At 44.0% G+C, this 24,494-nt stretch overlaps 1 protein-coding gene and 1 long non-coding RNA gene across 15 annotated transcripts in view; one reads left to right on the top strand and one right to left on the bottom strand.

Annotated features, from left to right (window-relative positions):
- The window catches only part of LOC101945990 (uncharacterized), a 332,752-nt gene extending 322,288 nt beyond the window's left edge, over positions 1–10,464 (bottom strand). For all 4 annotated transcript variants that reach the window (XR_010593504.1, XR_010593507.1, XR_010593505.1 and 1 more), the window contains exon 1: positions 10,269–10,464. This is a non-coding gene — a long non-coding RNA (uncharacterized LOC101945990). The remainder of the gene's footprint in view (positions 1–10,268) is intronic.
- Positions 9,214–24,494, top strand: part of LOC101946279 (leucine-rich repeat and fibronectin type III domain-containing protein 1-like protein) — a 226,402-nt gene continuing 211,121 nt past the window's right edge. For 9 of the 11 annotated variants that reach the window (XM_005311124.5, XM_042840489.2, XM_065571617.1 and 6 more), the window contains exon 1: positions 9,243–10,215. The gene's annotated coding sequence lies outside the window, so the exon portion shown is untranslated. Of the gene's footprint in view, positions 10,216–24,494 lie in introns of all 11 variants that reach the window. The other 2 variants (XM_065571619.1, XM_005311120.5) reach the window with 2 other exon arrangements.

Here is a 24,494-nt window from a genome sequence, read left to right as displayed (position 1 = left end):
GGTATAATATAACTCTTTCCTACTGAAAAATTGTAGCTGCTTGAAATAACAGTGCTTTGCCTTCCAGAGAATGGTGCAGCCCTAGGGGGGAAGGGAGTACAGTGACAAACCCACAGCATGGTGGGGAACGTCAATACAGATTTGGGGTTTAAATGGCTTTTATAAATAGACACATATCAGACTGGTGGGGGGAATGCAGCTGCCTGGTATTGTCCAGCATAGTTAATAAGCAGTAGGAATAGCCTTCTCCAATGCTCATGACATGATATTCAGAGTCAAGAGAAAACCCTGAGCAGAATGCTCTTCAGAAGCCAGGGAAAGGCACTTTGTTGCTACTGGTGTCATTGTCAGGAAAGTGGTGCTCTTTTTCCTCCAGCCAGGCAGCCCTTTGTCCAGCTATAATGCACCAATCACCGTGGTAACCAAATATAGTATGTATCAATAAGATGTTCAATAAATATTTAAGTTCAGTTTCGGCTGAACTGGTACTAAGTTATGGTAAAAGTGCAGTGGGCCCTGCACAGAGCCTACATACCATTTAATTCCTGCTTTGAGAGCTTAAGTGGCCTGTAGAGCTTGTGCAGAGCCCACTGCGTGGGATGAATGTCATCCAAAAGGTCTTTAACAACAACATCTTTACATAGCTCTGCTAATTACTAGGAGACCTATTGCCAATGATTTAATTTTGCAAATTAGCAAATGAACACAAATAACAGAAAAGTAAGAGCAAGAACAAGGCATCAAAAATGCACTTTGTTCATTTATTTGACAAATGCAGTTTAGTTTTAATTATGCATGACAATGCTTCTGAGTACTCGGGTAAGCATTCTGCAAGAGATTTTTATATGAGTATGGATGCCTTAGTAACATGAGACCTCACTAAGTCTTTGCTGGGAAGCAGGGAGAAACTTTCACATGCTTTTGGCATGTGAAATTAATGAGGGTCTTCTATATTTTGCATTTATTTAATGCCTGATACTCATAGAGCTCAAGGTTCTTCTCTAACCGGTAGCTCATGTTCCTCCTCTAAGACACTGCACAGCTAAAAGTGCCAAAGGATAAAGCTTTTGCCATTGTGGATGGGAATAATGAAAACATCCTTGACTTATTTGCATAAAGACACTGATGCTCCAGACAACCTGGGGTTAATATAGAGCAACAGCAGTTGACTGAAACATTACCCACTGAAGCTACAAGCCATCTCATCTGCAGGACTGTACTGAATCGGGACTATTTCAATGTTGATTGTGATAAATAAAGGGTGGGGGGGTAGCTCCCTTTGATGGACACCCAGCCAGCCAGTTAGCTGTTAAATCCCTCTTGGTAGCTGTTCTTTATTTGCTTTACCTGTAAAGGGTTAAAAAGTCCACCAGGTAAAGAAAGAACGGTGGGCACCTGACCAAAAGAGCCAATGAAAAGGTTAGAACTTTTTAAAATGGGGAAAGAAACTTTCCCTTTGTCTGCGGCTCTCTCTGCGCTGTATGAACACGGATCAGCAATGCTATAAGCAGAAATGCTGTGTAAGGTTTGAACCAGGTATGAAAAATTATTTTCCATACCTAGCAGGACTCATTGGGATAAGGAATGCTTAGGTAGACACATCAGGTTATTTCTTTATTTTGGCTTGTGGATCTCCTCTGTGCCAACACCAGATGCTTTTGTTTGCTTGTAACCTTTAAGCTGAACCCCCAAGAAGCTATTTTGGGTATTTACTTAATTTTTGGAATTGCTCTTTTAAAATCTAGCAAAAGCCTAAGTTCCAAATGTATTTTCTTTCTTTTTGTTTTTAATAAAATTTACCTCTTTAAAGAAAAATTTACCTATGGATTGGATTTTTGGTGTCCTAAGAGGTTTGTGCATAGGCTGTTTGATTAACTGGGGGCAACAGCTAATTTCCTTTCTTTTCTTTCTCAGCTCTTCCCCGGAGGGGGAGGTGAAAGGGCTTGAGGGTACCCCATAGGGAGGAATTCACAAGTGCTCCTTCCTGGCCCAAGGGTGTTTTATTTTTTTTTTTTTGCATTTGGGTGGTGGCAGCGTTTACCAAGCCAAGGTCGGGGAGAAGCTGTAACTTTGGGAGTGTAATACAAGCCTGGAGTGGCAAGTATTAATTTTTAAAACACTTGTGGGTCCCTACTTCCTGCACTCGGAGTGACAGAGTGGGGATTCAGCCTTGACACTGATAAACAAGCAGGCGTGGCTTAGAGGCCACTGTGCCAATATGCCACCAGGGCCTGAGGTATTGCCTCCCTGCCATTCCCAGTCCCTAGTGAATTAGGAACAGTTCAGCACCACTAAGGGTTTAAATGGGACTTAAGTGATGAACAGGCCTCCAGTTGGCCTTCTGCATTAGTGAATTCCAACCCAGAAGAATAACTCCATCTAAATTCTACTTCCTAACTTGGCAGGATTAGGGGAAATGAGAGGCTCGGAGTCCATTACTCATTATTTGGGCTTGGCATAATTCGATTTTCATTTGCTTCTAATTTCCACTCATAATACAGATTATTTTAAAGCATTTTTTCTATTTTTAAATGTTCACAGTTGTGCAAAGTTATGGGTTTTAAGCATTTTCTCAATGTGTATCTATTTAAATTTTCATAGTTGCAGGAAATTGGGGGAGGGGTCAGACAATAATTATTTAATTACAGTAAACATTCAAAAAGTTAAAGGTTTATAACCATTAAAACACAAAGTGTCAACCTCACATGTCAAAATATACCAAGTAAATATCATTAAGTCAAACTAACAAGTTCTCAAGCAGCGTTTTTCTTGCTTTGCCTAGGTAAATTTCGATTGTTGTCTTTCTGTGCATGTACAGTGAAATCAACGTTTACTGATAAAATCTAATCCTTCCAAGCTTCTTATTATTGGATCAGCGTCACAGGAGGACTTGGTCAGTGGGGTAACATTTATGCTGCTGATTCTGCAAGCTGTGGGGTGCAGAGAGTCATAAATATTCAAGCCTTTATGAAATGGAAAATCCTGAGATAACAGGTGCTGTGGCAGGTTGAATTCTCAGGGAGTCACGAGAGAAATCACTTAGCTCTGGGAGAATGGACAATAAATCTTAACCCACAACAGTGTGAACTGATTGCCCTAAAAATAGAAATCGTATTACACACACATTCAACGTATTCCTCTGGCCAAGCACGCAAGAGCCCGTGTCAACAGAGCTGGCTAATTTCCCACACAGAGGGTACCCTGGTGGAATGAAACATTCTCCCCTTGGAAACTCATTCATGTCCAAAATGATCTGCAGAGTTGATAGGCATCTAAGAGAAAACATACGTCTCAGTTCAAATTAAATAGATTTCTGAGCCAGGTAGAAAGGCTTTTCCCAAGTGAAAGCTCCAGAGTCCATAAGTGTTACCTGACTGACAAATTCCTTCAGAACCAGGGTGGGTGGGGGAGGAACAGTCTTACCCACAGTGTCCCAGGTTTGCTACTCTATGCAACGAAATTTTAAAAGAGAGTGGAAAATGTTTCCTCAGGAACAGAGACAAAAGTGATGGGGCAGCTGTGGTTTGGAAGTAGGTGTACAAGCAGAGTCCTTCCTGCCCTGGGAGGTGGGTCTCTTCTTTTACTTTCATGTGCAGCCAAAGAATTGTCAAATTTTGTAGCAACTTAGGTAAGCAATGGTTGTGCAAGTAAACAAGCCCAAAATTTGTAAATCAAAGAGCGGGAAGAGGAAGAATACCCATTGTGCCTGCCCTCATACAATTTAAATCAATCTGTCTCCATAATCTTTCATTGCCATAAATGCCATTGCAAAGGCCTTTGATGCTTTGTGGAGACTGGATGCCTTATCCAAGAGTTGGACTGCTAACTCCTGACTGAACTAGCTTGTTGCCAAGGTATCTCTAGCAGGGTTCCAATAGCCTAATCCCAGCTCTACCCCATATGTATCACGTCAAACTCTTGAACAAAAGATTAGAGTTAAACGAACATTTATGCCACTAAGTAACAAGCACCTTAGATGAGCAAGTTGTTGACAGCAGCACATTTTAGCATAACACTGAACTCTGGGTAAGATGCAAGCAGCGAGAGATTAGTATTTACAATACACAAATTTCAGAGACATCAAACAAGTCTCAGCAGGGGGAGCGTATCTTATTTAGAGTACTTCCGTTTTTACTTCATTGTATTAAACAAATGAAAAGGATCATAAAATCAGAATTTGCAGAAGTCTGCTGTGCCCTACAGGTCTTTTTCAGATGTGGAAAAAATGAAGCTAATCTGAATCCTTCACCTAGATGATACAACACAACCAAATGGTACAATTTATGCTTTGTTTTGTTTTTCCTGAAACTTTCCAAATTATTTCTTCAGAAATTAAAAGTAGCACTAGAGGCCCTTCCAAATTCAATGGGATGTCGCTATCATCATGGCCTAAGTCACCAAGCAGAAAGGCAGCTGAAAAATGTTAAACACAGATTTTTGTCTATCTTACAGGTCCTCCTTCTGGAGTTAGTCCCAAATGGATGTCAAACTCAGCCTTATCAAGCTTCTCATAGACTGTTTCCTCATATGTAATACATATGCTCAACTTCATATGGTAATGCACAAATAGAATATTATAATTATTTCTATTGCAGTAGCGCCTAGATCTCTGAGTCATGGATGCAGCCCCACTGTTTTAGACACAATAAAAAGATGACCCCTGCCCCTCAAAGCTTACCATCTAAGACAAGAGAACACAGATAGATAAAGACAGGCAGGCAGGGGAGCACAAGAAGAAATAAACAGAAGATTGCTGGAAAATTAGAAAATTGACAAAGACTATTTTTCTGTTCACAGTAACCATAACCTGAAGAGCCATGAAATTCTGAATGAGTATTCTGCAGTATAATGCTGAGAGTTTCCAAGAAAAAGCTCTTTTGTGCTCCACATCCTAGAACACTGGGTATAGAAACTACACAATGACCTGCAACACCGCTTTAATCAGACACAACATTCTCAAACTTCATTCATTCATAGATTCCAAGGCCAGCAAGGACTCTCACCAATTTATCAACATCCTTCTTGAGTTACAGGTACCAGAAGTGGACACAATATTCCAGCAGCCATCACACCAGTGCCAAAAACCTCTTGACTCCTACTCAAGATTCCCGTTTATGCATCCCGGGATCGCATTAGCTCTTCTTCAAATAGAAGAAACCTCAGACCCAATTTTCCTCCACACCTGTCTGGGGCCTTCTCAGCTCAGGCTAAAACCATATTCCCTGTACAAGTATTTAACATCATGCATACACAACAGAATTAGTGTCATTAGCTGCAGCATTTCTACCTGGAAGGTGCCCCCCCTCAACTGGGATGTGCCAGCACATGACTATTTCTAATCCTGAGTGGCAAGGCGTTACCAGTTGTAAATATTGTACCTGCCCTATTTCAGCCTGCTCAGAGATGTGAATGGGGGCAGAGGGATAGCTCAGTGGTTTGAGCATTGGCCTGCTAAACCCAGGGTTGTGAGCTCAATCCTTGAGGGGGCCACTTAGGGATCTGGGGCAGAAATCAGTACTTGGTCCTACTAGTAAAGTCAAGGGGCTGGACTCAATGACCAGTCCCTTCCAGTTCTATGAGATAGGTATATCTCCATATATTTAGCTATTTACTATAGTTGATATCTGACTGTGGTTCAGAGGGTAGTAATACAGCAACAGCATTTCACCTCCCACAGCCCAGCAATCTTCCATGTACAAGTCTATTCAGCATCTTGCCTTTCCTGTATTCACTCTGTGCTGTCACAGAATGACTGAGAATGTCATTGTGCCACATTTTTATTCTTTAACATACATGAAAATTAATTAAACAAATTAAGTGACTTTGACACAAAAAATGGAAGGAATAAGGGAATGTAATAATTCACCCACAGAGTGAATGCAATTGATGGAATTAAAGGGGCAATTCTGACATTGACAAAATGAAGCACAATTAATGTTACAAGTAGGAAACAATCAAAAAAGCACCACAACAGAAATAAAACATGTATAAGAATAACTCAAGGAAGAGAAAAATCTGCAGCCAAAATGCGTGTCAGAGTCAATAGAAAGAGAGAGACTTCAATGCATATCTCCACTGATTCACAAAGGAGACTGACAAAGAAACCTGTATAGAAGAAATTAATAGGATGTAAAAGGAACATATATAAACCACTGCAGTACTGCCAGCTTCAAGCATTCAGAAATCAATGCCTTGGACTCTTAGCATAAACATAGCCTATATTTTTGAAGAAAAAGTGTTTTACTTTACACCGAATTGGTTGGAATAATGCCAGGTTTGCATATCCCGGTTCCAATCTCTTTAAGCCTTCATCTTGACAGAGAGGTCAGTGGCATACAGCAATCTGGTGAGCAGGGCATGGTCACAGCATAGGTTTGACCTTTCTGCAGACACCTCCATGGGGGACTGTGTATTTCAATTTTTACAAAAAAGTATAATTAAATTAGTGTTCCAGCATCACTTGGATCTGTGAGTATAACATGCACACATTGCCACTGCACTGTTGCCAAGTCTTGTACCTTCATCATGAGTCTTGCAATATTTACTATTTTCCTTAAAGCCCCAGCTCCTGGAGTCATGTTAGGTGAGAATCTCAGCTTTAATTTTACAAACTAAGTGTCTAATCCTTGTGGTTGTGGAGAAAAGCTTGAAAACATGACTGGAGCAAACCCATAAACTTCAAATGCCAGAAGATAAATAAAAATAACCCAATGTGCATTTTTTTAAAACAAAAATCTCATAATTTTTGGGAGCCTGACATGATTTTGCACTGCCTGAAATTGGCAATACTGCCGTGGTTTATGTATGTAAGGTGCTCAGCTCCTTGAGAGCTCAGGCCCTTTGGAAAATGGAGCTGTAGGACCGGATCAGCATGGGGGGGGGAGGGCACCTCAGTTTGTTGTGTGGTCCCCAAATGCCCCCAAACTACATGCCCAAGAGGAGTTAGAGCAGTGGTTCTCAAACTTTTGCATTGGTGACCCCTTTCACACAGCAAACCTCTGAGTAAGACCCTCCCCATATAAATTAAAAACACTTTTAAAAATATTTAACACTATTATAAACACTGGCGGCGAAGCATGGCTTGGGGGTGGAGGCTGATGGCTCCCAACCCCCCACATAATAACCTCGTGACCCCCTGAGGGGTCATGCCTGCCCAGTTTGAGATCCTCTCATTTAGAGCCCCACTTGCTTCCTGCTAGGCCCAAGGTGCTTGGCTCCCTCCCACGAGTTTTGGGGAGGCAGGAATTTACCACAGATATAATACCAGCAACTTTACCTGGGCAAGGACAGAGCCCATGATTAGTAAGAGGGACCTTTCAGCAACACACACAGCACCACTTCAACAGTACAATGCATGGAGCCCACAGTCCTTAAGAGTGCTATCGCTGACCCATTATGAGTTCATATTGCACCATGTCAGCCTCAGTCCTGCAGGCCTATTACAGGCATCTCTTACCTCTCATAGTGATCCCTGGTGCTTGGGTGCCACAGGAGCTCAGGGTCTCTACTGTATCACAGGCCTTCGTTGCCATGGCAACCATTCCAGTCAAGACTCACAGGCAGGGCCTAGGCCACTTTCCCAGCCTGGCTACAGCCACCTATGCTGCTTCTCCCTAGGCCTATCCCTAGCCCCATGCCCAAGTTATCTTTGGGCCTGCTTGCTCCAGCCTCAGCCATGGGGCACCACTTTCCAATCCTACTTCTATGCCCACTGGCTGATAAAGTGGCCTACAGCCAGCCCCACTTCAAAAGTGCTAAGCTCCCACTCTAGAAGTATATGCCCTTTCTCCAACCAAGAGCAGGGAGTGAGGGGTGGGATTTCCTCCCAGTCATCTGGCCAATAGCTGTGTAGGGCCTGCTCTATGTGCTCACCCCTTAATCAATTATCTGGGCTTTGGCCAGGTAGGCCTGCCCTGTTTCAGACTGCTGCAGTGGGCATGGGAAGGGAGGCCTTCCCCTCAGGCAGCCGGCAAAGCACGCAGTAGCGCTTCTAGCACCTCCCCTTGTGCACTATGGCTAAAACTCTGAGCTAGAACCAGTGATTTGGGGTGCTGTGGTTTCTGGGGGCCCAACTTGGGGCACTTTAAAGGGGCCTGATTTTTAGAAGTCCAAAACAACCACAGCTGAATTCATTGGTGCTGCTGATGCTTAGCAGCCCTGGAAAAATGAGGCACCTTTAAAGTGTCCCAACTTGAGCACCCAGACACTGGGGCACCCCAAATAACAGCCATTTCTGAATGTTTGGGCCCACAATAATAGGGAATAGCTGTGCAGGCAGCTTGACATGTGCAGCAATGGGTAGGAGTGACCAAGTGTCCTATACTTCACTAACTGCATTGAATAAATGCAGGAGGTTCCCCAGGAATGGGGAAAATAAATGTAAAGTTCGATTAAACATTCTGTAGCTTTAACCCCTCACAGACCTATGTGCTCTCCCACCCCTTGCTCTCCAGGTAGAAGTGTGGGAATTGCCATAATGGACTAGACACATGCCCTGTCTCTGACGATGTCCAGATGTTTAAGAGGACAGTGCAAGAACCCCCACAGTATATAGATGGGAGGCAATAAAAACCTCCCATGATGGTCCTACCCTTACCACTAATAGAGATTGCCTTTAAAACATGAGGGTTTATCTCCTGTCCTATAATGCCTGCATCTGTAATTTTCACTCCATGCATCTGAAGAAGTGGTTTTTTTACCCAGGAAAGCTTATGCCCAAATAAATTTGTTAGTCTTTAAGGTGCCACCAGACAACTCCTTGTTTTTGTCCTATACTCTGTTAGTATTAACTATTTATAATCTGGAAAGTCTTGTTAACCACATAGATGTCTCATCTGTCTTAGCCAACAGGACATCCTGCAAGGAGAAGTGAGTTCCAAAGGCTAGTCACACCTTGTGTGAAAACATATTTCCCTCCTTTATCTGTTTTGAATTTGCCACTTCCCAATGCAACTGAGTCTCCTCTTCTTCTGGAGCGGGGAGACAGAAACTCCCGCTCTCCCTGCTCTAGCCCGGTAGTTTCAAAGCGGTGGTCCTGGGACCCCTGAAGGTGACTAAGATTTCCAAATTGTCTGCACCTAGTGCCTCTATTCGAAATTTGTTAGGAGTCTGCCAGTGAAAAAGGACGAACCCCGCTGCTCTAGACTACTCCTTATTTTATAGACCACCATGCTCACCCCTCAGTCCCGCTGAAACAACCCCCATCCCCTCCCCGCTGCTTCTCCCCCGCAGCCACTGCTCTCCAGTCGCCTCCTCCCCTGCCTTCCCGCCCCCAGCGCCGGGTGAGAGCAGCCCCGTGCCCGTGCCCGTGCCCTCCCCAGTAGGGATCTGCGGGGGGAGGGGGCGGCAGCCCGGCCGCTACCGCGCTTGCTCGGCTCCTCCAGGCATGAGGGCGCGCCCGCCTCTCCAGCCTCCCCGAGCCAGGCGGGCTGCGTCCTCAGCCGCTGCCGCCGCCCGTTGCGGGGCTCGCCGAGCTGGGGGCGGCCGGGCAGCTCCGGCGGCAGGAGCGGGATGGAGCCGCAGCCCCGCGCGCCCTGCCCTGACTGAGCCTCGCGCGCCCGCCATGCAGCCGCCGCCGCGCCGCGTTACCGGGCGGGAGCCGTCCCGCGCCGGGGTCCCGAGCCGGCCCGAGCCGCCCCGAGCTTTGCAGTAGCAGCAGCGGTGCCGGGTCCCCCGCCTCGCCTCGCCTCACCTCCCCGCGGAGCAGCCGCCGAGCCGGGACCGGCCAGGCGCGGGGAAGGGGATCCCGGAGCCAGGCCGGCTCAGCGCATGGAAGAGCCCCCCCTTTGCAGCCGGCTCCGTAGCTAGCCGCCCGCCCGTCCGCCGGGCTGAGCCCCGCAGACCCGCCCGCTGGACTCGGCCAAGGGCGCTGCCTCAGCCCTGCCGGTGTATCGGCCCGGGCCGGGCCGTGCGCGGTGACCTGGGGGCTCGGGGACCCATCGCGGGGAGTAGGCGACATCGCTTGCAGGGGGCTGGGCGGATTTACACCGCGCTCTGGATTCCCTTTGCGGGGGGAACCTGGATGTGATTTGTTCTTCTTCCTACCGACCGGCGGGCGGCCGGAGAGAGACCAGCCGGCGGGACTGAGCCGCTGGGCGCCCCCCACCCAGGGGCCCCTGGGCAGCTGCGACTCGTGCTTGGCCGGGGGCAGAGAGCTGGGGAACCAGCCTGCCCACTCCGGATCACTGCGGTGCCAGCGCCTCCACCTCTGCCAAGGTAATTCTCTCTCTTTCCACCCCCCAGACCTGCCTGCGCTGGTCAGACATTACCTGGCGGGGAAGGGAAGCGCTGATGTTGCGGGGTTTGGATGGTGGGTGACAGCGCTGCCCAGCTCTGCAAGGTGTTATCCCCTGGGAATGGTGCAGCCTGATCCTGCTGTGTCGGGGACTCACCACCTCTTCTTCTGGTTCAGAGCCCTAGATCTGGAAAAGAAGGAATATGTACATGGTGGCCAAAGTCAAAGCTAGGGGAGGGAGGGGTCGGGAGCCCTGGCATGTACTTACTTCCCTTTACAAAAATATCTGGATTTCTTGGCCCTATGTTTATCTAGAGGGTTAGTTAATTTTTAAAAAAGTTGTAGAAAGCTCTGGTTGTTGGTGCTATGAAAGAAGCACTTGGGTGGGTTTTAATATTTGTTGTTTCCTTGATGTCCTGATTTCCATGCTATTAAAATAATGCATAGGAGTTAAACTTGAGAAAACAGATGATGAAGAGAGAAATCTTGACTTTGTATGCTGTCTAGGAGATACAGTGTCTGCTATAAATAGAGCTATAGACTCAAGTAATAAGGGGACAAACAGCATCTAATTTTTTAATTATGTTTGCATTAGTGTTTGATTGCCTCAGCGTCTTAACATTTTCTAAGCATCAGCCAGAAGATAAATAATATGGGATGAACAGACTCTAACAGTTTCATGATTTTTTCCTAGTTCTTGATAAATTGCATTGTCATTGTCAGATGTGCCTTGTGTTGCTGTGCCAGTGTTTTAACTCTCTCTCTCTCTCTCTCTCTCTGAAGAGAAATGAGATCCAACCTTAACATTACAAACACCTGCTGATAAGTGAGAATGCTTCTTATTCAGTGAGTCACTTTACAGAGCAAGTCAGAGTTGATTTTACACTGAATAAGGCTCCTTGTAATTGGTAACTTGATCATATGTGATGGCTAAAATAAAACTGTCTTAGCAGAATTCTCTCAGGCATGTCATTTCCCCCTTTGTACAATTCCTGGTTTAAATTATTGGTGCCTCATTGTTGAAAATGGTTTTTTTTTAAATGGCATCCAGAAACCAAGACCTGCCAAAATCAAAGCCTGATAAGAATTAGGCTGGGTTTTTTTGTGTGTGTGAGAGAGAGTTTAGTTTTGGCATATAATTTATGCAAAAAGTTTCTAACATTCCACTTTATACATATTTTCAAGGGTTACACCTAATGTGCTGTAACTAGCTGAAGGGAAGGAATCCTGATAAGCCATACAGTGCTGTTGTTCATGTGAGGCTCATGTTTTGTGCAGTGATAGGATGAAGTGGGGCTATATAAATGAATCATAGTTGATTTTATTTTATTTATTTATTTTTTTTAATGTCAGTTGTATTCACATTCAGTCAGACCATCCTTTCAGGTTTCTTTGCGGTCTGAAGCTGGTTAAATGATCCTGCAACTACAGGGCATTGTACAGTTCTCATGTAAGAGATTATGGTATTGTCATTGAGACCTGCTAAGGTGATGCACATAATAAAAAAATGAAATGACTGCATAGATTGTAGGTTTGAACTGAGTTTGCTCAGATAAGAAGAAGCCTCCCAAGACCATTCACTGGGGAGCATCATTTCCAAAAGAACCAGACATAAATCTGAGGGCAACGGGGTTCTTTATCTAATAGGAGTTTGAAACATCACAATAGCATAGTTACCTAAGAAAGTTTGTTTTAAGGATGCAAGATGCTTTTCCCTTTAAGGTTATTTTGGTGAAGGTTTTCCTTCCGTACATTGCAGCCGGGAGCACAGGCGTGTAAAGACTCCTATGAAGTATGTACAGTATGCCATTTAATCCCTCGTTAAATCTTGAAGATGTCTTCCACCTTCTTAAATAAAATTTTATCAGGAGTTAAGATTGATTTCGCCCCCCTTTCTGATCAGAATAAAGATGAAGTGCTTCTACTAAAATGCCATGATATGCATTAAAATATTGCTTGTAGGTACAAGATAGCTTTCAGATAAAAGCAGTTATGCTGCTCAGGGACCAGGCTAAAATACAGCTTTGACTCAACTGATAGAAAATCATTCTGAACTGGTGAGGCACAAATAGATTCTTTAGTAAAAAGGTGAGTGGATGTCAAAATCACTTCTGATCAGGAAAGCTACTACAAAATATGCTGGCTGCTCTTTGCTTCTAAGAAGCCAGTTGAAACTAATTATGTTGGGAGAATGAGGAAGCATCATTGTAGACTTAAATGTGGCTGTTTAGAGACTCAAGGATATTAGATTGCATTAACATTTGATTATCTCATAAACCCCAAAAGTCATAGTTTAAAGGCAACTGGCTACAGTTCTTCTCAAATTATGAGATTTGATTTTTAACTTTTTGTGTGAATTTAGCATTGCTGAGAGGTGCTAGCTTTGGCAGCCCTGCTGTCCGAGAACCTCACCACAGAACTGGTTACAGCACTGACAGTGCAAGTCTTGCTCCCTGCCAGCCTGCGATGAAAGAGAATTCTCCAAGCCTATTCAGTCCCTGCTGAGATTACCACAAGGGGGCCCATTCTGTGTCTGTGTCCAGTAGGAATTGGTTTGAGACTCACTTTTATGGTGGAAACTGAACAGCCATTGACCTGCCCTGGATTTGAACTAATGACCTAGAGCTAAGCGGGTCTGTAGTCGATTACCAATTCCTAGAGCCACCCAGTCATCTTATGCTGTAAGTGCATGGTTTAGACTCTGCTGTGGTTTTATACCTGTAACACGAGAGAATCTAAGGTATAATTTATACATGCTCCAGGAGAGCACTGGCTAAAGTCAAGTTTAAAATCAGAATCCTTTGGTGTGTCAGAAATAAATAGGGGCTCTAGGATGCTTGTGTGATGGGTACTGCTGAGCCCTCTGACCCATCAATCTGGGTTCCCTCTCACACTGTGATACTGTGACAAGCTGCAAATCTCTCCAGGTACTGCACTTACACAGACATGAATGCTTCTCCCAGCCTCTCATGAACCAACAACAGAGAGGCTCCAGCCAATTCCCCCCCTAGCTCAGGACCCCACACCTGTACCGTCTTGCCCTGGTCAGAAGCCTGACCAGTATAAGTTTATTACCCAGTCTGCCTCTCCATCAGTGTGGAGAGGATATGCACCAGATTTTGGTCCTGAGCTGAGGTTTCCCAAGCACTTCAAGCAAAATACACTGTTTTAAGTAAAACATAAAACAGGTTTATTAACTACAGAAAGATAGATTTTAAATGGTAGGCATAAAGGATAGAGATGGTTACCAAAGAAAATAAAAATCAGTGCACAACCTAAGTTCTATAAACTAAACAGGATTTGAATCAAGCAGTGTTTCACCCTGATAGACAGTACAAGCAGGTTACAGATCTTCCATACACAGGCTGGGACTCCTCCTCAGCCCAGGACCACCTTTCCCTTGTCAGTCTTTGTCCTCCAGATGTGTTTCCAGGTGTCAAGTTGTGGTGGGAAAGTGAGGCTAAGTGAGGGATAGCTCAGTGGTTTGAGCATTGGCCTGCTAAACCCAGGGTTATGAGTTTATTCCTTGAGGGGGCCATTTAGGGATCTGGGGCAAAAAAAAAAATCTGTCTGGGGATTGGTCCTGCTTTGAGCAGCAGGTTGGACTAGATGACCTCCTGAGGTCCCTTCCAACCCTGATATTCTATGATGTCACTTCCCCTCTTTTATAGTTTCTTCCAGCTTGCTGGAAAGACCCTTTGCTATGGACATGAGTCAAGCAGTCTCCATTGTCTTCATGCTATCTCTGAGAAGTCTCCATTGTATACAGATCCTGGGATAGTTCTTGGGAGTGTGAATTCCTTCAGTGGGCCATCAGCATGTCTGGCTGCTCCATTGTTGTATCTGAAAGGCTCCAACATATCAGTAACACACACACATAGCAAAACTTCATAACTTCCCATACAATGATAGCACATACACTCTAACAAGGTATTAATGTTCAACAGATCAAGACTTTTAAAATAATAGCTCACAAGGCATACTTTGTACACAGTAAATCATAATTATATGACGTTGAATATGGGGGTTCCATGGTGCTGTTTTGAGGTACAGAGTGCCACAGCTTGTCATTGGGAACTAGTGTTTGTTCTAACTAGAAATGTGCTGCATGTGTTATCTTAGAAGCAATTCACAGATGCCCTTTAAGAATGCATTTCTGCCAGCAGATTGGCTCCTAATAGGTGTGTTTCAAGACTGCACATAAAAGCTCACAGTTAAGTTCCTTCATCCTGTTTTTTTTTCCAGAGTGAGGCATTTAACAGGGAAATGGGAAATTTCAGCACCTCTCCCCCAGCCCAAATTTCTCATGAAAAATAATTGGCCTTTTTCTTTTCTTTTTTTCTAGCTGGCTGTTCTGGTGGTGGGTGTTGAAGTGAGTTTTGCTGGAGGTTGTTAATGAAACGCTACCGTGATAATTACTTGGCACATCAGTGTGATCGAGCTGATTAGATCACGTCTCCTCTTTTTACAAAGCTAAAAACATACAAGCCTACATTTGCAAAAGTGACTAGGGATTCTGGGAGCCCAAGTTAGCACTTTAAAGAGGTCTGAGTTTTAGTACATTCTGGAAATTGGGCTTCCCTTCGAGTGTTTCAAGTTGGGAGGCAGTATGGCCAGATGGATAGAGCACTCGACTGGGACTCAGGAGACCTGTATTCTATTCCCAGCTTGTCCACTGGTCTGCTGAGTAAATCCATTCTCCTCTCTGTGCCTCATTTTCCCCACCTGTAAAATGGGGATAATGATGCTTGCCTTCTTTATAATGTGCTTTTGGATCTGCTGAGGAAAAGCGCTCGAGATTATAATTGGTTATTACCCCAACTCACTGGCCATGTTTGAACATTTAGGCCATGGCAACTATGTGACACAGGGTCAACTGGATCCGGAGCTCAGGAAATGCAAAGACTCCAGGGGTTCAAGGCCAGATCCCAATTTATTAGCCACAAGAGCGCACCATAGCTCCAAATAGGGTTCCTGGGGTTTTTTTTGTGCCTGCATGTCTTTTCATCACTACATACAGGCAGTCCTTGGACTTATGACACAATTGGTTCCTGAAACTTGCGTCGTAAGTCGAAACATTGTAACTCTGAACTTCAATCCACTCCACTGTGGGACCGAGCATTGTAAAGTCGAAACCAATTGTTGTAAGTCGAATCAGGGTGTCAATTCAGAAACGTCATAAGAGCCATTCGTTGTAAGTCGAACGTTGTAAAGTCAAGGACTGCCTGTACTCCTTCTGGTGACTTACCAGGCCCGCCTACTCATAAAGGGGTAGCGCCCTATCCCAAAGTAGCCAGCTGTTGGATTGTGATGATATGAAAACCTGTGCATAGGTCTCAGCATTGTCAGACCCCAACCAGATAGGTTGCCCGCCAGCCAAGAACTTTAATCTTCCAAGTGCCTTGGACCATTTGTCTCTGGCCTCCTCAAAGGTTATTTGGGGTAGAGAGGCTCTGAATTTACATCCGACACTTCTCATCATATTCTTTTCAGAAAATGGAAAGGTCAATCTGCATGCATGTTCCAGAAGCATTTGCACTAATCTAACAGGGGAATCATTTCTATGGATATAATAAGTGAAATTTTGCTGCATTGGGAGGTATTGGACAAAGGAGAACTCTTGAGCATAATTTCAAAAGAGGATCTGGATTGATTTTTGTAACTAAGAGAAACTATATGCCTCTGATCCAATGCTTGGTTTTATGTCCTTTTCCAGAAGAGCAATTAGTCTGGGAAAATTGGCAGTGCTCAGCCCAGTTGTGACAGGAGTTCACTATGGAACAGAATTCCTCTGAAATATGTGCATATTCTCATCTAATCAGTCATGATCACATTTCCAGACACATTTCTAGGATCACTGAACCTCTGCTGAGCCCAATCATGTGTACTCAGTACAGTCTTGTGCAAGACCAAATAACTCCGCCTTTTGCTAAAGCTAGTGGTTCCAGATATTTTTTTTAAATTAAAACTAAATTATTTATGTCCTTGTTGCAGCTCTTTGGCACCCAGCAGTTTCCTAAAGGGATTGTTAAGCACAAAGAGGGAGAGAAAAAAATTAAGAAATCCCAGCCCAGTTTTTGCTGCTCATGTATTGCCTCAGATGCTTTCAAGTTTACTTTTTCCTGGAGAATAACGTGCTCCTAACCAGAACCCCACCCATGCCATCACTTCCATGTTGCTGGTTATCTTCAGTATTGACAACAAAATACTTTCTTTTCTCAGGAAAGAATGCACAGTCTGCTGGGCTTTGGGGGTGGGGGGTGGGGAGGAAGGAATGGTGTACTACCCCTTTTAAGGAACAGTCTGGAGCTTACAGCTGAAACAGTCTGTGTGCAATCAAGGAGCACCCTGCCTCATCGTTGGGGCTGGGCTGTATAAACAGGAAAAGAAAGCTGAGCAGGAGCAAGAGAGAGGGGACTGGGAGCCATGCTGGATGGGCCCTAGAAATGTTGTTTTTCTGACCATATGTTTGGCTGCTCTGTCTCATGCATTTTAGGTAAGGGCCTTACGAACCGGGTTTTAGCCTCCCCTGTCTTGAATCTAGTACATGTAATTAAAAATAGCTAAGCTCATGCAATCTTGGGTCATTTTTTCTGGGAGGGTTTTGGGAAGGGGTTTTTCCTGAAGGGAGATTTAGAAAACTGTAGGGCCCTGTTCGTACCGCGGTCCTTCCCCAGAAATAAGAACGGCCGTACCGGGTCAGACCAAAGGTCCATCTAGCCCAGTATCCTGTCTACCGACAATGGCCAATGCCAGGTGCCCTAGAGGGAGTGAACCTAACAGGCAATGATCAAGTGATCTCTCTCCTGCAATCCATCTCCACGCTCTGACAAACAGAGGTTAGGGACACCATTCCTTACCCATCCTGGCTAATAGCCATTAATGGACTTAACCACCATGAATTTATCCAGTTCTCTTTTAAATGCTATTATAGTCCTAACCTTCACATAATTCCCACTATAGTTTTGTCTGAGTGAGGACTGCAGTAGTAATGTGTGTGATGGGTTCGGTCAAAGAGACCCCCTTGGGACTGTCACCTGACATGCTGAAATTACCTCTGAGACGGTTTTTCCTGCCAGCTTGGGACTCCAGAACCCTGTCTTGTTGAACCAGACTCCGCTGCAACACAGACCCAGGGTCTGAACCATCCCGCAAAGCTGCAGACTTTAACCAAAATTTCTCAGCAGGTTTCCTATCTCCAGCACCCAGCTCCCAATGGGATCCAAACTGCAAATAAATCCATTTTACTCTGTATAAAGCTTATACAGGGTAAACTCATAAACTGTCTGCCTTCTATAACACTGGTAGAAAGATATGCTGTTTGCTCCCACAGGTATTAATCACTTATTCTGGGTTTATCAATAAACAAAAGTGATTTTATTAAGTATAAAAAGTAGGATTTAAGTGGTTCCAAGTAATAATAGACAGAACAAAGTAAGTTACCAAGCAAAATAAAACAAAACACGCAAGTCTAAGCCTAATACATTTAAGAAACTGAATACAGGTAAATCTCACCCTCAGAGATGTTCCAATAAGCTTCTTTCACAGACTAGACTCCTTCCGAGTCTGGGCCTAATCCTTTCCCCGGTACAGTCCTTGTTACAGCTCAGGTGGTAACTAGGGGATTTCTCATGACTGGCCCCCCTTTTTATAACTTTGGCCCAAGGTGGTAATCCTTTATCTCTCTGGGTTCCCAGCTCTCCTTCTACATGGAAAAGCACTGGGTTTAAGATGGATCCCAGTATCAGGTGGCATGGTCACATGTCAGTGTAAGACTTCATTCTTCATTACCCACAGGCTGGCCCCCATAGCCACAAGAAGGCTTGCAGGTAAATAAACCATCTACAACCAATTTTCCTAGTCAATGGGTGCCATCAAGATTCTAAACCACCATTAATGGCCCACACTTTGCATAATTACAATAGGACCTTAGAGTTAACTTAATATTTCTAGTTTCAGATACAAGAATGGTACATACATACATACAAATAGGATGAACACACTCAGTAGATTATAAGCTTTGTAATGATACCTTACAAGAGACCTTTTGCATAAATATATTCCAGTTATATTATATTCACATTCCAAGTATATTTTTATAAAGCATATGGAGTGCAACGTCACAGTGTGACACAGAAGTGAGAGGCAGGCAGTTGCTTACAGACTGTTTCTGATACTTACAGGGTGTAATATAGACACACACGGCTTCCTTGCCCTTGCCAATTCACATTAAAAAAGGACTCTAATATCCGTTAACTGTATTAGAGCTCTTGTTAAGCTCGTTGAATTGTAAAAGCTTCCTACCAGAAGAATAATGGATGGGGCAGTTTCTCATAGCAACATGACCTCTGCCCACTGTTCCTTCACCACCTGTCTGGAGGTGCTGCTTCTAAGCTGTGAGAAGACAGTTCAGTTGACTTGCCTAATTGCTGGCTTCTGTACGTGGATTTCTGACAAGGGGATTAAATCTTAATATATAGACATCTGAACACTTGGAGATGAGCTGATCCCACCCCTTACAAGGGCTGTAGAAAAGCCTTCAGATGGCAGCATTTTATCAACCTAGAATTGTCTAAATAAGTAGAGCCCTGCAAATCTGTGGATATCCGCATGTTTGCAGATCAGATGAGGATCCAAGTTTGGTATCCGCACAGGGCTGTATAAATAAGAGGTGAAAGTCAAATAGTTAATCTAGTCTCCAGCTGGTAAATTTGGAGAGACCCAGACTATGATGCTGCTGCGTCGGGTTTCTAGCTGCAGTTTTGTTTGTTTTGTATTTATACTTCATGCCTGTTTCATGAATGACTTTTTTATGATATGTGTGGTGCGGTGTTTTGCGAATCTGATCTTGGAAATTCTTTGGGATAAAATAGTGGCTTAGTTGTGGGGGCCCAGGGCATCCAGAATGTGAGAAATAAGCTTCTCCTTGTCCTTGCTCTGAAGCTGTAGGCAGAGCTGCAGGGATGACAACAGTGAGTGTGGTTCACTGTGCTCTGGAGATCTGTGAGCTGTGACTTACTGTGACATTGCAAATAATTTGCTGGAAGCCAGCTGTAAGGTGTTGCTTGTGTGTGTGTTACTACTGCCCTCTGGTGAATGGAATGAGACCTGGTCCAGTATTTTTACAGGTGAGCCCCAAGAGGGCAACATAGCAAGCTTTAGTGTCAGGCTTTCAGGTAGACTGTATCTCATGGAATAAGAAGCCAGAGGCTGTGAGTTCTGTCCCCTAAGCCAGGTATTTGCAACATATATTCATATAATCTGTCTGTCCACAAGCCTGGGAGACTGGAGTTTGTTGTTTGCAAGCTGTGAGTACTGAGGAGAAGGGAAAAGGGCAAACTTACCCCTCCAGAAACCAACTCCCACCACCTTTAAAGCCTCTATTGTAAGATTAATTATCTCCTTATTGGGCATATTTAAAATTCTATTTATTTGTTAACTTCTATGTGTTGGACAAGGGTTGTGAGGGGGAGCACAGGGTGAGAAGCTGCAAAAATAGCCACCTCGTGCCGCAGAATGAGTTCAAAGTCCCTTTCAGTAAGATAACATTTACCTCTGGGTAGTGCTCATGAAACCAAGAAAAAACCCCATCATTAGACAAGCTCCTGTCATTCTCAGCTGGGAAAGCAGGTTTGCCACAGTACCAAGAGGATTGGTGCTTAACTTGGAGCTGTGGAGTACATATTGTATTTTGCATTGACAATGTAAAGTGGGAGGAATGAGCTTTGTGTTTTGCGAGAATGTATTGGCCTCTCTGCTTTCTGGGGCTCACAGTGGGAGCCATTATGAACATAAGAACAGCCATACTGGGTCAGACCAAAGGTCGCCCAACAGTGGCTAATGCCAGATGCTTCAGAGAGATGAATAGAACAGGTAATCAAGTGATCTATCCTGTTGCCCATTCCCAGCTTCTGGCAAACAGAAGCTAGGGACACCATCCCTGCCCACCCTGGCTAATAGCCAGTGGTGGACCTAGCCTCCATGAATTTATCTGGTTCTTTTTTGACCCCTGTTATAGACCTGGCTTTCACAACATCCTCTGGTAGTGAGTTTAACAGGTTGACTGTGCACTGCCTGGAGAATGTAACAGAGGGTCCTGTGGCACCTTTAAGACTAACAGAAGTATTGGGAGCATAAGCTTTCGTGGGTAAGAACCTCACTTCTTCAGATGCAAGAAGAACCTGCATCTGAAGAAGTGAGGTTCTTACCCACGAAAGCTTATGCTCCCAATACTTCTGTTAGTCTTAAAGGTGCCACAGGACCCTCTGTTACTTTTTACAGATTCAGACTAACACAGCTACCCCTCTGATACTTGCCTGGAGAATGGCCATTATTGTGGCCATTGTTGGCCTCAATAATACAAATAAGGGTGTTCCCATAAATTCTCCAATGCTGTTTCCGTAACATATTTTGTTTTGTTTTTTACGGGACAGGGTTGTTAGCCTTGTGCCTAATCCCCAACCTGGAAGACCAGAGTGTCTGTTTTGTCTGGCCCCTCCCCCACAGACCAATCTGGCATGGTTGAACCTACCAGGAGCAAAAAGCCCCCGCCGACACAGACTCTGGGGATCGTTAGAGCATGCAAGCTGTCCCGCCACGACAAAGCACGGACACCAGAAGATACAAAATGACGTGACTTATCTGTGGTAAATGGCAGACACCAACAAACACTCTCATCAGGAACAAACAAGGACCTGTACTAACAACCAAAAAAGAACAAGAAGTGCGCTGGACAGAGCATTTCAAAGAATTGCTGAACAGGGAGCCACCTAAAGAGGAAGCAAACATCCAGGAAGCAGAAGAAAATCTTGATAACAACAGAGACACCCCAACTAAGGAAGCGATCGTTGAAGCCATCAAATCCTTAAAAAACGGAGCACCTGAATGCAGAATAGTTCAAGGTAAATCCTAAATTAGCAGTATCTATGCTGGCCGTTGTGGAAGCAGAGAAAGACCTGGTGGTCTAGTGAGAACTCTGTTTTTCTCCGACACCACTCTATTTACATGAGATTGGGAAAGGGAAAAAATACCAGATGAGTGGACCAATGGGGTTATAGTGAAGATACAAAAGGAAGGAACTCTAGTGATTGTAATAACTGGCGTGGTATCACACTTTTATCTGTGCCAAGCAAAGTATTGTGTAAGATCATAGTCCAGCTTATATCAGAGGCAGTTGACAGCATTCCCAGAAAAGAGCAAGCCGGTTTTCGGAAAGGGTGTGGATGCACAGACCAGACCTTCGCTCTATGAAACGTAATAGAACAGTGCTTAGAATGGCAATGGCAACTCTACATAAATTTCATAGACTTTGAGAAGGTTTTTGATAGCATTCACAGGACCACCCTATGGCGCATTCTGCGAGCATATGGAATTCCTTTCCATATAATCAACATCATCAAAAGCGTCTATTTCAACTTTATGTGCAGTGTTGATCACAGTGAGCTCAGTTTTGAAGTCAAAACAAGAGTACGTCAGGGGTGTTTCATGTCTGCAATCCTCTTCAGCATTGCCATTGACTGGGTAATGCAGCGTACAACAGAAGACATGCCAAGAGGCATAAAATGGACACTCTTCTCATCCCTTGAAGACCCGGACTTTGCAGATGATGTCACTCTTCTATCACATACCCAACACCATATACAAGAAAAAACAACTCGACTCAATGCATTCAGCCAGCAAATTGGACTGAAAATCAACTGCAATAAGATATCATGACCTTTAATATTGCCTCACCATTACCACTATGGATAGAGGATTATATTCTCACCAATGTAGAAACGTTCACATACTTGGGCAGCCAGGACAGTGGAACAAGCCAGGACATCCGGAACAAAATCAGTAAAGCCAGGAACACCTTCAGGACTTTAAATACATTCTGGAAATCATCAAAATACAACACCAAAACCAAACTTAAGATTTATCAGAGCTGCGTACTTTCCACACTACTTTATAGTGCAGAATGCTGGGGAATGAGAAAGTATGACATGTCCAAACTGTCTTCATTCTGTACAACGTGCCTTAGAAAAATCCCCTGTATTTTTTGGCCCAGAACAATCTCAAACCAAGCTCTATTGGCACAGTGCAGCCAAGAGGAGCTGAGCACTATCATTGCCAGGAGGTGTTGGAGTTGGATTGGGCACGTGCTTCGGATGGAAACTGATTCCATCACCAGAGTAGCAATAAGATGGACACCTGAAGGCAAGCAAAAATGAGTCTGCCCGAAAACAACCTGGTGAAGAGCTGTGGAAGCCGAATTGAAAAACCTGGGGCACAGCTGGGGAACCATTGAAAGACTTGCCAGAAACAGACAGGAGTGGAGGAGCTTTGTCACTGCCCTAAACACCAGAGGTGTAATAGGAACATGATGATTCCCATAAAGGAAGGAGCTTATACTGTGCTGTATCTTTCTGTTTTGAGATTGGAAAATAAGGTCTTTGAGCAGAACTGGCAGGCCTGCAGGGCCTGATCTTTGAATTTGCAGCTCTCCATCTTTGGCAGTTGATACATAAGTGCCAGGAGTATAAATCTCTTCTTGAAAGGCCCATAAAAATAAATACTCCATACATCACGTCTTGTATGACAATTTCTGTGATTGGCTAGGCCAGGCAGAGCTCCTATTGAATCTGTGTTTGGAATCTCACTTTTGGGGTTTATTTGTAATACAGTCTGTTTGTGACCCTCTTACAGAATCTCATGAATTCTTTAAGATTTGCCTGACACAATGTTTTACTTTTGTTTATACAAACATTAAATCAAGACCATGGGCCAAACCTTGGTTTTAGACCACAGATCCGCCTGAAAGCCCACAGGCAGGAGGGAAACTGCAGGGGGAAACTGCTGCTAACCAAACACAGAGGGAGGTCAAACTCTACTGGTCCTGCATGCATTGAACCACAGATTGGCATTCTGCAGCCAGGCTTAATGTATATTTTAGCATGTGCCTTCCTGCCCAGTGAACTTTAATCTTCTGCAGCAGTTAAACTGCACATTTGACAGGAATAATCTGTACAGGTGGTTGCCTGAGGCTTATGTCTGCTCCCTTAATTTGGCTAGGGTAGAGGTGAAAACCAACACTGTCTTGGCATGTGTATTGGGATGTGCTATTTTGCAATGTAACTTGGCAGTTAAAAGCATGCTTGCACACTGTGTTGTATACCTCTTTAGTGGATGAACCATGTGGAAAATAAAACCTACTACTGCTGCCAGCTAATGGAGTTATTCCTTTAGTACAAGTGGTAGAAATCTGAGGTTTAGCATGGAATTTGTTGGTTTCAAACCAAGTAGATAACTCGTGCTGGGGGTCATTACACTGATGATGCATGCAAATCTAAAACTCTCAATCATGTTTTTACAGGATGTTTATATTCATCTAGCAGAAGCCTGAAACAAAAACATTTCCTTCCCTATGTTTTTTTTTATGGTTTTGGTTAGAAATGAACAATTTTTTAAACAAAGATTTTTCGTTTTGGCCAACAAACTGTGGAGGAAAAAGTTTGCTAGGGCCTAAACTTTAGTTGTCTCGGGCCTGAACTTTGGTTCAGACCTGAACATTAGTGAAGTCTATTGTAGGTGAAAGGTTTTTAGAGGCAGAATAGAGGAAAAGTATAAAAGCAGAACTATCTATAATTATAAGACTTGTGATTCATAGTGCTGCATTAACGGTTTGGGGGGGAAGTCTGGAAATCACAGTAGGACAAACTGTGAAAAACAGGAAAGCTTAGAAACCGCAATAAGGCAGACTGTGAAAAACAGGAAAGCTTGCTAAGCTATATTCCTTTTATGGAGAGTGTATTCCAAATATGGCAATAATGCTGATAAGACAGTATGTATCATGTAATTGTGGTTTTATGCTATATAAGCTGTGCAAGATTTTGTAATCAGGGGGATTGCTAGTTTACTGGTACCCCCCATGCATGCATGAAAATAAAAAGGCCTCAGGCGATTCTGATTCAAACACAACGTGTGGTCATTTTTCCACAACAAAACCAAAAAATCATTTATTACCTCAGCGCTACTCACCTGAGTAGTCCTGGAAAATTCAGTAGCTTACATGTTTGCAGGGCTGGGACCATGATAAATCTTTTGACCACACCTTTTCCCAGAAGCAGATGTCCCCTTAAATAAGGTAATTTAGTAGAGCAAATAGGTCGTCTGTTCTGCAGGTGTCTTCAAACCGCAGAACTGAGTGAGCATTAGAGGGAGAAATGGAGAGCAGTAGTCACTGACCATGGTGCTGATTGTGGTTCTCAAACCACAGAGA

Source organism: Chrysemys picta, chromosome 17, assembly GCF_011386835.1.
Source record: "Chrysemys picta bellii isolate R12L10 chromosome 17, ASM1138683v2, whole genome shotgun sequence".
Lineage (NCBI taxonomy): Eukaryota > Metazoa > Chordata > Testudines > Emydidae > Chrysemys > Chrysemys picta.
This window is presented reverse-complemented; position numbering and strand designations above follow the sequence as displayed.